This window comes from Mustela lutreola, chromosome 17 (genome assembly GCF_030435805.1).
Source record: "Mustela lutreola isolate mMusLut2 chromosome 17, mMusLut2.pri, whole genome shotgun sequence".
NCBI classification, from domain to species: Eukaryota; Metazoa; Chordata; class Mammalia; order Carnivora; family Mustelidae; genus Mustela; species Mustela lutreola.
In genome coordinates this window covers 20,325,095-20,337,643 of record NC_081306.1, presented here as the reverse complement: position 1 = coordinate 20,337,643, position 12,549 = coordinate 20,325,095, and the positions used below count along the sequence as shown (strand labels likewise).

Genomic DNA, 12,549 nt, shown 5'->3' with positions numbered 1-12,549 from the left:
AGAGCACACCAGCATCAACGTTCAGGGTTTCTGTGAGGATTACAGGAGGTGTTTGTCCAAAAGCACTTGGACTGGGGGTGCCTAGGTGGCTCAGTTAGTGAAGCCTCCGCCTTCGGCTCGGGTCATGATCTCAGGGTCCTGGGATGGACTGCACATGGGACTCTGTTCTGCAGGGAGCCTGTTTCCCCCTCTCTCTCTGCCAGCCTCTCTGTCTACTTGTGATCTCTGTCAAATAAATGAAAATAAAATCTTTAAAAAAAAAAAAAGCACTGGGGAGCCTGGGTGGCTCAGTGGGTTAGGCCGCTGCCTTCGGCTCAGGTCATGATCTCAGGGTCCTGGGATAGAGTCCCACATCGGGCTCTCTGCTCGGCAGGGGGCCTGCTTCCCTTCCTCTCTCTCTGTGATCTCTTCCCTTCCTCTCTCCTACTGTGATCTCTCTCTGTCAAACAAATAAATAAATAAATCTTTAAAAAAAAAAAAAAAAGCACTTAGATTGAAAACCTTCTTTTTTTCTTTTTTAGTAATTTATTTATTTATTTAGAGAGAGCCAGCACACTCGGGGTGGGGCAGAGGGAGGGAGAATCCTAAGCAGGCACTGTTGAGCATGGAGCCTGAGACAGGACTTGACCTCACAACCCTAAGATCACAACCTGCATGGAAACCAAGAAGCAGAGGCTTGACCAACCAAGCCACCCAGGCGCCCCTGAAAACCTCCTTCTAGGGATGCCTGGGTGGCTCAGTGGGTTGAGCCTCTGCCTTCGGCTCAGGTCATGATCTCAGGGTCCTGGGATCAAGCCCCACAACAGGCTCTCTGCTCAGCAGGGAGCTTGCTACCCCCTCTCTCTCTGCCAGCCTCTCGGCCTACTTGTGATCTCTGTGCCAAATAAATATAATCTTTCAAACAAAACAAAAATCCTTCTTCAAAAAAACTGCACATGCACGTTCATAGCCGCGTTATTCACAAAGGGTAGAAACAGCCCAAATGTCCACGGACGGATGAAGGAATGAACAAATTCCAATCTAGCCAAAGCAACAATAAACAAGTATCCAGCCACAGAAAGGAACAAAGCGCTGACACCTGCCACGGCACGGGGGAACCATGAAGACACGACGCTCAGTGAGAGAAGCCAGACACGTAAGGCCACAGAATATGAAATGTCCAGAACAGGCAAGTCCACAGGGACAGAAAGCAGGCTGATGGTTGCTGAGGGAGAGAGGAAGGGGCAGGGACTGCTAATGGAGTGAGGGTTTCTTTTTATCTTTGTTTTGTTTTTGTTTTTAATCAATTGTATTTTTCTAGAGGCGTTCAAAGTTCATAGCCGTATGGAGCAGAAGGTACAAAGATTTCTGCCCCCCTCCCACACACACATGCCCAGCCTGTCCCATTGTCCCCACCCTCCAAGTGAGCCGTGCATTCGTTGCAACTGGTGACCCTGCAGGGGTTTCTTTCTGGGATGATGAAAATGTTCGGGAATTAGAAGATGACAACGGATGCAGCACTCTGAAGGTACTAAAACCCACCGGGTTGTACACTTTAAAAGGGTGAATTTTATGGCATGTGAATGATATCTCAATTTTTATTTTTTTTTTAATATTTTATTTCTCCATTTGACAGACGGAGATCACAAGTAGGCAGAGAGGCAGGCAGAGAGAGAGGAGGAAGCAGGCTCCCCGCCAAGCAGAGAGCCCCAGGTGGGGCTCGATCCCAGGATCCTGAGATCATGACCTGAGCCGAAGGCAGAGGCTTTAACTCACTAAGCCACCCAGGCACCCCAATAACTCAATTTTTATTAATTATTTGTTTTAATACCCAGACATGGAGGCCTGAACTCACCATCCTGGGATCAAGACCCGAGCTGAGATCAAGAGTCAGACGCTTAACCAACAGAGCCACCCAGGCGCCCCTATATCTCAATTTTTAAAAAGCACTTGGAAAGAGCTCAGAAAATGCAGCTCTCGTTAATACATCCTTCAACTTCAGAGAGTCTGTCCTGTGATGAAAGAGATGAACATACTTTCACAAGCTCAACACCCAGAAGAGAACTGGGCAGAGCAGTCCTGGCAACCTGGGACAAGTGACAGAGTCAGGCTAATGGCACAGGACACACGAAAGTGACCAATGGTGGGAGCCCCTGACTGCCATGTCAGCTCTGCACAGAGCTACTGAATGCAAGGCCGTGGGGAGAATAACCCAGGGGCACAAGGCTGGCAGGAAAGGCTTCTGCGAGGTGTAGAGGGTACAGAGCCCGGGGGGAGGGGGGCATGGCCACCCTAGCTCTCTGTGTGCCCCAAGCAGGTTATGGGAGGTGCTTTGCTTCAGTTCACAAATAGGAACAAAAAGCTTGCAGTAGGTCTGCTCTGTGCCCTCCCAGAAGGTCCAGACTTCCAAGTTCCACAGGTGAGAGAATATACAAGATCAGCAAGTCTGGGCCAGACACACAGCTAATGTGGCACTGAGGGACAGAAGCAGCTACTCCTCAGAACCCAGGCCTTCCTCCAGCCCCAGGAGGAGCTGAAGGCCCACAGAGGGACTCCGGAGGCTGGCCTGAGCCTGTAGACCCACAGGTGAGGCACCACATAGGCTTCTCTTCCCACCCATCTCCTGTCCCTCCTGCCTCTCCCCTGTGTACCCTGTGTAGTCCCCAACCCTGTCCGGGGAGAAGCCAGATAGTACAAAAGCCTTGCAGAAGGGAAAGGGCCATGCCTGCTGTGAGTGTATATATATATATATACATATATATATATATATACACACACACACACACACACACACACACACACACACACCAGATAGTACAAAAGCCTTGCAGAAGGGAAAGGGCCATGCCTGCTGTGAGTGTATATATATATATATATATATATACACACACACACACACACACACACACACACACACGAGATGCATGGCCCTTTCAGACCACACATATCCAGACAGAATAACCTAGAACCTATGTAAAGGGAAGAGAAAGGGAACTAGTAAGCATTGTGTCTCCTCTGGGCCAGGAAGGTCCCAAGGGATTTGCACACACTGTCTCATTCAATCCTTAAAAGAATCCTGAGAGATTTCAAAGATGAAGAAAATGAGCTTCTGAAAGCTTAAGGAAATTAGCCAGCAGGACACCCAGTAGGTTAAGGCCATAAAGCTGAGCACAGGGACGTCTGGGTGGCTCAGTTTGTTAAGCGGCTGCCTTGGGCTCAGGTCATGATCCCAGCATCCTGGGATCAAGTCCCGCATCAGACTCCTTGTTCAGTGGGAAGCCTATTTCTCCCTCTACCTGCCGCTTTGTCTGCCTGTGCTCACTCTGAGAAATAAATAAAATCTTTTTTTTTTTTAAAGAACTTATTTATTTATTTGACAGAGAGAGAGAGGAAACACAAGCAGGGAGAGTGGGAAAGGGAGAAGCAGGCGCCTCGGTGAGTAGGCAGCCTGATGCGGGGCTCGATCCCGGACCCTGGGATCATGACCTGAGCCGAAGGCAGACACTCAATGACTGAGCCACCCAGGCGCCCCAGAAATAAATAAAATCTTAAAAAAAAAAAAGCTGAACAGTGTCCCAGAAGCTGGTCCTGCATAGGAAGCTTAGCAGATTGGGGGTGTGGTCCGTTTCTGCCCACCAGCTGGCATTGGCTCCTTTGGGGGACTCCGTCACTCCCACTTTCTCCATGTGGTTCTAGGGGTGCTGGCCCTGTACTGGGGCAATCTCCTGAGCTAGGCTTGTCCCTCAGCATAAGATGAGCTGGGACCTGAGAAGCCAAGGGGCTTGCTGGAGCCCTGAGGAGAGGCAAGCTGGGAGTTCTCAGGCTTCCGGAAGCACTGACGGGAAAGCAGAGCAACACAGAGGACACTGGGCCAGGAGAGGGAGGCCACGGTCCTGGTGCCATAGCAGAGTGTCGGACTAGCTAGGCCCTTGGCCCACGCAGTTACAGGAACTGTTCACTGACTGGTCTCTGAAACCACGTCTAAGTGCAGATCTCTCGCCTCCCTGCCCCAGGCTGTTCACACAGAGGATCTGGTCCTTTCGGGGCTGGGTCTCACCTCTTCCAGAATCCTGGGGTGGGGCAGTGTTGGACGCTCTGGGCCTCCTCCTAAAGCAGCTCCACCGCTTAGTTTGACCTTCAAAGTTGGCATCTGCTTGCAGGAATCTGGCTCTCTCCTTCTGGAATTCAGCCTCCAGATGTCAGATCCAAGGCGGCAGCAGCGGCTGCACAGGGCTCCCCCCAGAGTGAATCAGCTGCATTCCAAAGGTGCAAACACAGACGCCACACCCTCGGCAGCCTGAGGCTGCAGACTTCCTCCCCAGGCCCGCCTGGCCCCCACTCCCACTCCCCTCCCCCTTTTTGCCTCTTCCCAGCCAGCCGGGGGCGTTGGGCTTCCTTTCCAGAGACATTCTCCTGGAACTGCAACAGAGAGACAAAGAAAGCCACTGGGGCCGGGAGACACCCTGATCTGCTCTTCGGACTCTCTCTCCTGCAGCGAGCGCAGACCCCGGCCGGGACCTCCCAGCACTGTGAGCAGCATAGTGGGGTCCCTCCACTCAGCAGGTGCCTGAGCACCTACTGTGGGACAACCAAACACGATGCCAACCAGCGCCTGGTATCAGGGCGCTCAGTCCAGCGAGAGCAAACAGTCCCAAGGGTGGGAAGAGCCATAAAGGAAAGACAGAAGGGCTGAGACAGACAACCAGTGACAGGGGGCGGGTGGGGGGGGCGGTTACCGGGGTGGGGGCCTCTCTCAGGGATGACTCATAAGCTGAGCCTGAAATCTCTACAGAGCACGTCTCCACCATCATTTCCCTAGAACCAGGGCAGTGCCCAGAGAACCCCAACCACGTAGCAGGCTACCATCTTAAAGCATACAATCCAACAGTTTCCAGGATCTTCACCATATTGTGTCTAATCAATTCAGAACATTTTCAACACCCCAAGACACCCAGTCCCCATTAGCATTTCCTGTTCCTCCCGAGCCCCCCCCATCCCCCATCCCCAGTCCTACTACTCAGGTGCCTTCTGCCTCTAAGGATCTGCCAATGTGGGATGCTTCGAATCAATGGTACCATAAAGCACGTGGCCTTTTGTTCAGGCTTCTTGCACTCAACACATTTCCAAGGTTCGTCCGTGTGGTAACAGGCATCAGTGCTTCGTTCCTTTTTGTGTCCAGGAACACTCCACTGTACGGATGGACCAGGTTTTTATTTACTTCATCTTCAGCTGATGGACATCTGGGTTGTCTCCTCCTTTTGGCTGCTGTGATGCTGCCGAGAGCATCCCTGTACAGGTTTTCGCATGGACCTGTGTTTTCACGTCTCTTGGGCAGATACTTAGGAGTGTAAGTGCTGGGTCAGATGGTGTCTCTAGGTTGAGATGCTGCCAGACCGTTTCAAAGCAGCTCTGTCATCTGACATTGCCACCAGCACAGTGTGAGGGCTCCAATTCCTCCCTAGCCTCCCCAATACTTATTACTGCCCCTCTTTTTCTTTTTCTTTCTTTCTTTTTTTTTTTTTTTTTTTTTTTGTTACAGCCATCCTTATGGCTGAAAAGTGCTATCTCACCCAGGGTTTGGCTTGCAGTTCAGGAACCAAGCCTGCCATGTGGCTCAAGGTAACCCCAGGTCCCCAGTCCCTTCAAACCCTCCATCAGGTCCTGCTATGATCCATGTCACAAGGATCAAACCTACATCCAGTCTAATTCAGTCTACCACTTGAGGGTTTCAGGTACAAGGAAAAGCGGGGAGGTGGGAGGAGGGTCCTGGTTTACGACCCCAGGGCAGACAGGGAAGAAAAGAGGCCACACGGAAGTTCCCACAGGAGTTCCTATACATCTCTTTCTATCTGTGCCCCCACTGAAATGTAAGCTCTGGGCATGCCACAAATATGTGGTGAGTGAATGAATGAATGAATGAATGGATAGAAGATGGAGAAAGAGAACTGATGTGGGGGCTCAGGGGTTAGAAGCTCCAGTTCTGAAATGAAATGGTTCACACCAGAATCCTACTTCTGCTCTTTTATAGCTGTGTGCCCTTGGGTGAATCACTTGGCTTTCCCCATTACAAAATAGGCCTAACAGGGACCATATACCTGACCATACACCTGGTTTTGAGGATTAAATGTGATAATATAGACCAGGCACTATTATGTGCCAAGGATTCTTACAGACGAGGTCATGTAACACCCATATTCACAAGAGCCTTACGAGGCAGGATGATTGCCAGCTTCAAGCTCAAGGAGTCTGTTGGGTCATAAGGCTGGTGAGGCCAAAAGCAGGGATCTGAACCAACAACCCAACTCTGGTCAGGGACACTGACCCAATGCTGCATGGCCCCTAACAAGAATACCGGGCCATCCCTGAGCAGGTGACAGATGACCTGGCCCAGAGGGGGACTTTCCCCTTCAGTGGAGGCTCCTGGGTACAGTGTTGGGCTCTCAGCAAAGGGTGCAAGCTACTGCGGAGTCCAGCGACCCTTAATGCAGGATAGGCATGAGATGCTGCGAAAGCTGACCTTAGACATGCAGGAGAGGGGCGCCCATCTGGCTCAGTTGGTAGAGCATGCAACTCTTGATCTCAGGGTCTTGAGTTCAAAGCCCACACTGGGAGTGGAACCTCCTTTAAAAAAAAAATAGTTAAAAAAAAAAAAAAGAAGAAGTTTAACATGCAAGAAAGAGGTAGGGAGACCCTGAGGCTACATGCCCGGGACACCCGAACCAACACCAACTGGCAACTTGGGTCAGTGAGCAGATAGACGGGAGGATACCTATCCTTTTATCAAGGAGAGCTTAAAGAAGTCAGAGGTTCCTGGTGGGGAAGCCTGGCTCCTGACCTGACTCCCTTAATGGCAGGTGCTCTGTTCCTCCATGAGGGTGTGCGGCCTCGGGACAGAGCCGCGCAGAACCCACACCTGCAGGACCACCTTAGGGTGACAGGTGTGAAGGGATTCCCCTCAAATCAAAGCGTCTATCAAGAAGAGCTGCAATGGGTTGGCCTAGGGGGGACATCAAGTTAGGCCCTATAAAAATTAGCCTGGCACAGCCCAGAGGCTGAGCAAAAATACCAGGGATTCTCCCAAACAGAGATGGGCGGCCCCCTCACTTCTGCCTCTTCATCAAAGGGAATAGATGGCCTAAGGAGGGAAACTTAAGGAACACCTGTTTTCAGGGGCCACAGGCAGACAGGAAGACGGTATAGACCGTAGAGGGCTGAGGAGGTGCGCAGAACCACCGGCTGCTGGAGAAGCAGCTGAGAGGTCTCTGTGCCAAGAACTGGTTGAGGGGCAGCTCAGGACAGAACAAGGAGCTCAGAAGTAAGTGGGGGATGTAGGGCGGACTGCTCTTCTGGGAAACTTGGCAGCGGAGGGCTGGAGACAGGGCTATCGATGGAGATTCCATCATTTATTTTAAACAGGGGAGAAGCTCAGCTGATGACAGGGCTCCAAAGGAGACTGGAATGCGTTTAAATCCAGTCATGGAAAACAATTACACACACCAGGCTCCGTTCTGCTAGAAAGCTCCGGAAGGGGTTTCTCCTGGCTGCCTGGCTGGGAGGTCCAGCACAGTAGTTTTCCAGGTTGAGTTAGAGGACCACCTCTTAAACACGCAGACCCCTGGGCTCTGCCCCAGACTTGCTGGGCCAGCAAGCCCAGTGTGAGAGCCTGCTGGGGCTCTAAGACTTAGAATATTGCCAGAGAGGCAATGAGTCTGCAGGGAGGGAGGGACCAACTCAGTATGAAACAATGCTCAGAGAGTGACTGTTCACCAGCCCTGGCCCACAGGGCTTACTTGAGGGGACCGAATCTCCTCTCCTTCTGGCATGCTATCCACATAAGTCTCACGACCCGTCTCCCTCTACCTGCGCACCCCCATACTCATAGCCCACCTGGCCAGTGGCCATAGCTCCAGCCGTCCCCTTAGTTCAAGGCCAGGCCGTGCAAATGGGCCCGAGGTGCCCAGGGGGACTCATTTATCCTGTGGGCCCAGCTCCAAGACCAAAGCCCCAGTCTTCACAAGGAGGAAGTCCCTGGCTGGATGACCCTTTCAGGGGTCCTAAAATGCCTCTGGACTCACCTATACCAGTCCCGCCCTGAGGAAGAACTGACTGATTTGGCCTAGACCCAAAGGCCTGGGGAAAAGGCCCAAGGACGGTGTAATAGGGAAAAAGGTTTACAGAAATAGCAGAAAGTGTCTCTGTCTCCTTTGGTCATCATCTCCACAGAGTATCTGTATTGGGGGGGGGGGGGTGTCTCCAAGCCAAATAAAAGTATATCCCCTCTGGGTGCCTGGGTGGCTCAGTGGGTTAAGCCGCTGCCTTCGGCTCAGGTCATGATCTCAGGGTCCTGGGATCGAGTCCCGCATCGGGCTCTCTGCTCAGCAGGAAGCCTGCTTCCTCCTCTCTCTCTCTGCCTGCCTCTCTGCCTACTTGTAATCTCTCTCTGTCAAATAAATAAATAAATCTTAAAAAAAAAAAAAAAAAAAAAGTATATCCCCTCTGCTGGGATGAATCAACTCCCTGAGCCAAAGGGCTTGTGAGCTGGAACAGTTTGCACTTGGATCCCATCTCCTGCTACTTTACAGCTGTGCACTCTCAAGCAAATCACTTAACCTCTCTGAGCCTTTTTCTCTTCTATGAAATGCACCTCACAGTTAGTGCCCCCTGTGGTCCAGTGCCACCAGGACCTCTGATTGACTGCTGACCTGAGGCTCAAACACAGAAAGCTGGGTTCCACTCCTAACCTCAGAGCCACATTTCCTGCCACAGCCCAAAGGGCAAGACGGGGAGTTGTGTCAGGCAGAAGGGACGGATTGCATAAGATTCACCATCCCTGCCCCCACTGGAAACCCACAGGCCTTCTTAGGATTAGAGGCACAGGCAGATCTTCAGAGGAGCACAAATACATTTCCCCTGTTCCCACAGCACAGAAGGAGTCAGCACAGCCAGCAGAACCCAGATTGGCAACCCTGAGGCCCCTTCCCAACCCGTCTGGGCAGCAGCAGTCAGAGATCCCCTTGCTGGGGCAGACTTGGGAGGATTTTATGTGTATGTTTTAATTGCTCCGGGCTCATGGGGCTGCTGAGTGATTCTGCTAGTCCTGCAGTTGCACACAGCCTGCCTGCCTGGCACTGCCTTTGTTACTGCTTGGGAGCACTCAGCCACTCTGGGCTCCCCCCTCCCCCCTACTCCCAGAAGCAGCAGGCTCTGGGCCTTCCGCCCTCCCTCCCTGAAGCCACCTGTACCTGCTCCAGAGCCTGGAGGGGTGACAAGTGCTTCCCAGACAATGAGAGGCTCCAGGGAGAACAGACATACTCAAAGGCTCCTGCTGCACCCTTGTTTTGTGCACTGAATTCAGGCTGGGGTTCAGGGCTCCTACTGCTGGGTATGCACTCCAGCAGGCTGCCTTTGGGGATGATTATTGGTAAAAAAGGCCCTGTCTGCCCATCCTTCATTCCAGGAGGTCAGTCACCCCCCGCCCCCATACACACTTTCCCTTTAGTACTGTGGGAGGAAACTGAGGCCCAGGGTAGAGGACCTGTCTGGGGCAAGGTCACCCCACCCTGGGTCTTCTGGGTGTGTTTCAGGCAATGATATCAATCTTCTTGGGGTCCAATGCTGCATGACCTTGGTCAAGCTATTTAACCTCTCAGCCAATGGTACTGTCCAGTCTGCGTTGTCCGGAGGCTGGATGGAAATTATATGCATCAAGCACCTTGTACTTTGCCCTGTACCTGATCAATACCTGACCCATTACTATCATTACTCCATCCTTTTCATTCTCCCCTCCCTCCATTCCAGCCACCCCCTACCCTCCCCGCTTCAGGGGCCCGTCAAACCCCAGGCACCGGCTTGTTCCCAGGCTTCTCCTGAGGGACCCTCCCTAGCCGCCGAATAGACGCTCTTCTCTTTCCCGGCTTTTGTCCTCGCCTTCACACTCTGACACTCCAGGCTGTCTACTGGTTCACCCCGCGGGCCTCTCTCGCCCTGGAACGTAAGCCCCCTGAGGGCAGGGCTTATGCGGCACTGTCCGCCCTCCAGCCCCTCACCCCCGTGTGCGAGCGCTGGAGCGCGTGAAGGAGTCCCATCTAGGGAGACTGGCCCCGGGGCCGACCCTGTCCGGGGGGCAGCCAGCCCGACCCGGGGCTGGTGAAGGAGCGCGCGGGTGTGGGGGACCGCCGGCCGTGGCTGGCGACGGGACGCGGGCTCCAGGGGGCGGCGCCGGGGACAAAGGGTGGCCCTACCTGTGCAGGGGGCGCGGGCACCTCCCCCAAGGTGGCTCCGGCGCGCGCCCGCGAGGTCACGTCCCGGGCGCGCCAGCCGGAAGGAGGCCCCGCGCGGGCGGGGGGCGGGGCGTCATCGGGTAGGGTACGCCCCCAGGGCGAGGGGCAGCGGCTGGGGGGCGTGGCCACTGGGCTGGGGCCGCCTCGCACTTCCGCTCGCCGGGGTCGGTTATTCATATTCATAAGGCGGGTGAGGGGCGGGGCCTGGATCCCCGCGACGCCCCGCCCCCGGGCCGCGGATCCCTCCCCGGCGGAGGCTCGGGCCCCAGTGGGGCGCCCCCGGCTTCCGCCTCCGGGAGGGAGTTTCCACTTGGTCACAACTCAAAAATGTGTCGCTCCTGCTCCTCCGCCCCCTCGTTTCTGCTCTGGGCGGGGGGTCTCCTCCCTCGGAAGGCAAAGGGGCGGGGCCAGGAGAGGGGCGGCTCCTCCTTCCTGTGACAGGTCCATTGGGATGCAGCAGACCCTTCCCTTTCTCCTTTCCTCCAATTTAGCGGGAGTAATAACAGTCATTTTAATTTAATTTAACTTATTTATTTGACAGAGAGAGACGGGGAGAGAGGGAACACAGGCAAGGGGAGTGAGAGAGGGAAAAGCAGGCTCCCCCCCGCACCAGCAGGGAGCCCGATGCGGGTCTCGATTTCGATCCCAAGACCCCGGGATCATGACCTGAGCCCAAGGCAGACGCTTAACGGCTTAGCCAGCCAGGCACCCCAATAATACTCCTTTTTAAAACAAAATAATGGTTCTATTTTATTGACCGCTTATTCTGTGCCAGGCACTGTGCCTTTTATACCAACTACCTCTTTCAATCCTCTCAACGGTCCCACTGAAGTTAAGTACAACATTTACCAGGCCCAGAAGCTCAGAAAAGTTGAGTGACGGAGGTACCCATTATCACACTGCTGGCCTTGAGCTTTTCCAGAAAGGTTGGTACCAATGGGTTGGAGGAGGGGTCAGGAGCTGTGCCCCCGCTCCCCACCTCCCCCACTGTCTTTTAGGAAACAGGCTTACCTAAGGCCCTCCTAGCTGGCTGGGAGTGGCTGAGGGATGTATCAGAATATTCCATTTGAGGGAAAGCTACCACTGGGGGAAAGCAAAGCATGAAGGCAGGACAGGCTACACACATTTGCCCGATCCAGTGCAAAAAGAAAATGTGAGGCCCTGTGTTCCAAAATGATTAAGAATTTCAAGAAGGTGGGGCGCCTAGGTGGCTCTGTGGGTTAAAGCCTCTGCCTTTGGCTCATGTCATGGTCTCAGCAACCCCCCCTCCCCCGACACCCCCCCACCCCCTACCCCCATATCGGCAGGCATCGGGCTCTCTGCTCTGCAGGGAGCCTGCTCCCCCACCCCACCGCCTGCCTCTCTGCCTGCTTGTGCTCTCTCTCTCTGTCAAATAAATAAATAAAATATATTTTAAAAAAAATTTTTTTTAAGAAGGTGATGACAACATTCAGCCAAGCCTAGGCCCTGCTTAAGTACCAGGCTTGTGTGACTGTACAGGTGAACGTGCATGAAGCCACCTGATGAAGGGGCTCAGGGGCTCTTCTAGGACCTGAGAAACCAACAGGGACATCCCCACCTCCAATGTCACCTCACGCCCCAACCCGCCCCACCCTGGGAGCCTCACCTCCATGCTGACATCCAGGGCTCAGCTCCAGAGTTACAAAAGCTGAGCATTTCAGGTTCTCTAGCACTGGATTCCTGGGGGGTCGGGTGAGTCCTATGGGGAGAGCATGTCCTGAACCTGAATGACTCAGCTGGCCCTTGGATATTCTCAGCGCCGGCCACGTGGACAGGTAGGCTGGCTCTCACTTGCCAGGCCCAGCGCAGGACTCAGTTCTGACTCGATGCCCTCCTTCCCCGCTGGAGCAGGGAGTGAGGGAGCAGCCAGGGCTGCTTCCCAGAATAAACACCCCACCCAGAGTCAGCCCCAGCCCTACAGGCACAGCAAGCCAGAGCCAACGGGAGAGAGCTCACCAGGCCCCAGCTCAAGGTTAATAAGTCACCCTGATCTCACTCCCTCTGTCACTCCATCCTTGTTCCTGGGCCCCCACTCACAGTGGGTTGCAGGTTTCCTTAATAACAATAGCTACTATTTGTTGCATTCTTTCGAAGCCCTCCTGTGCTCTCTGCACTGAGGCTCACACAAACCCATAATAAACATGATGATCACCATTTCACAGATAGGGACACTAAGGCATGTAGAGATCCCATTGCTTGGCTAAGGTCAAGGGCTGGAGTGTGGGGATTACTGCCATTCCTCCATCCCGGTTCCGGTTCCGTTGTCTCT

General features: G+C 53.7%; 1 protein-coding gene across 7 annotated transcripts in view; it reads right to left on the bottom strand.

The window, feature by feature from the left end:
• The window catches only part of TFAP4 (transcription factor AP-4), a 34,747-nt gene extending 24,430 nt beyond the window's left edge, over nt 1-10,317 (bottom strand). For 2 of the 7 annotated variants that reach the window (XM_059154323.1, XM_059154326.1), the window contains exons 1-3: nt 10,221-10,317; nt 6,497-6,600; nt 4,037-4,157 (exon numbers count right to left, since the gene is read on the bottom strand). The gene's annotated coding sequence lies outside the window, so the exon portion shown is untranslated. Of the gene's footprint in view, nt 1-4,036; nt 4,315-6,496; nt 6,601-10,220 lie in introns of those variants that run through there. The other 5 variants (XM_059154324.1, XM_059154328.1, XM_059154321.1 and 2 more) reach the window with 4 other exon arrangements.
• Nucleotides 10,318-12,549: the final 2,232 nt, after the last annotated feature.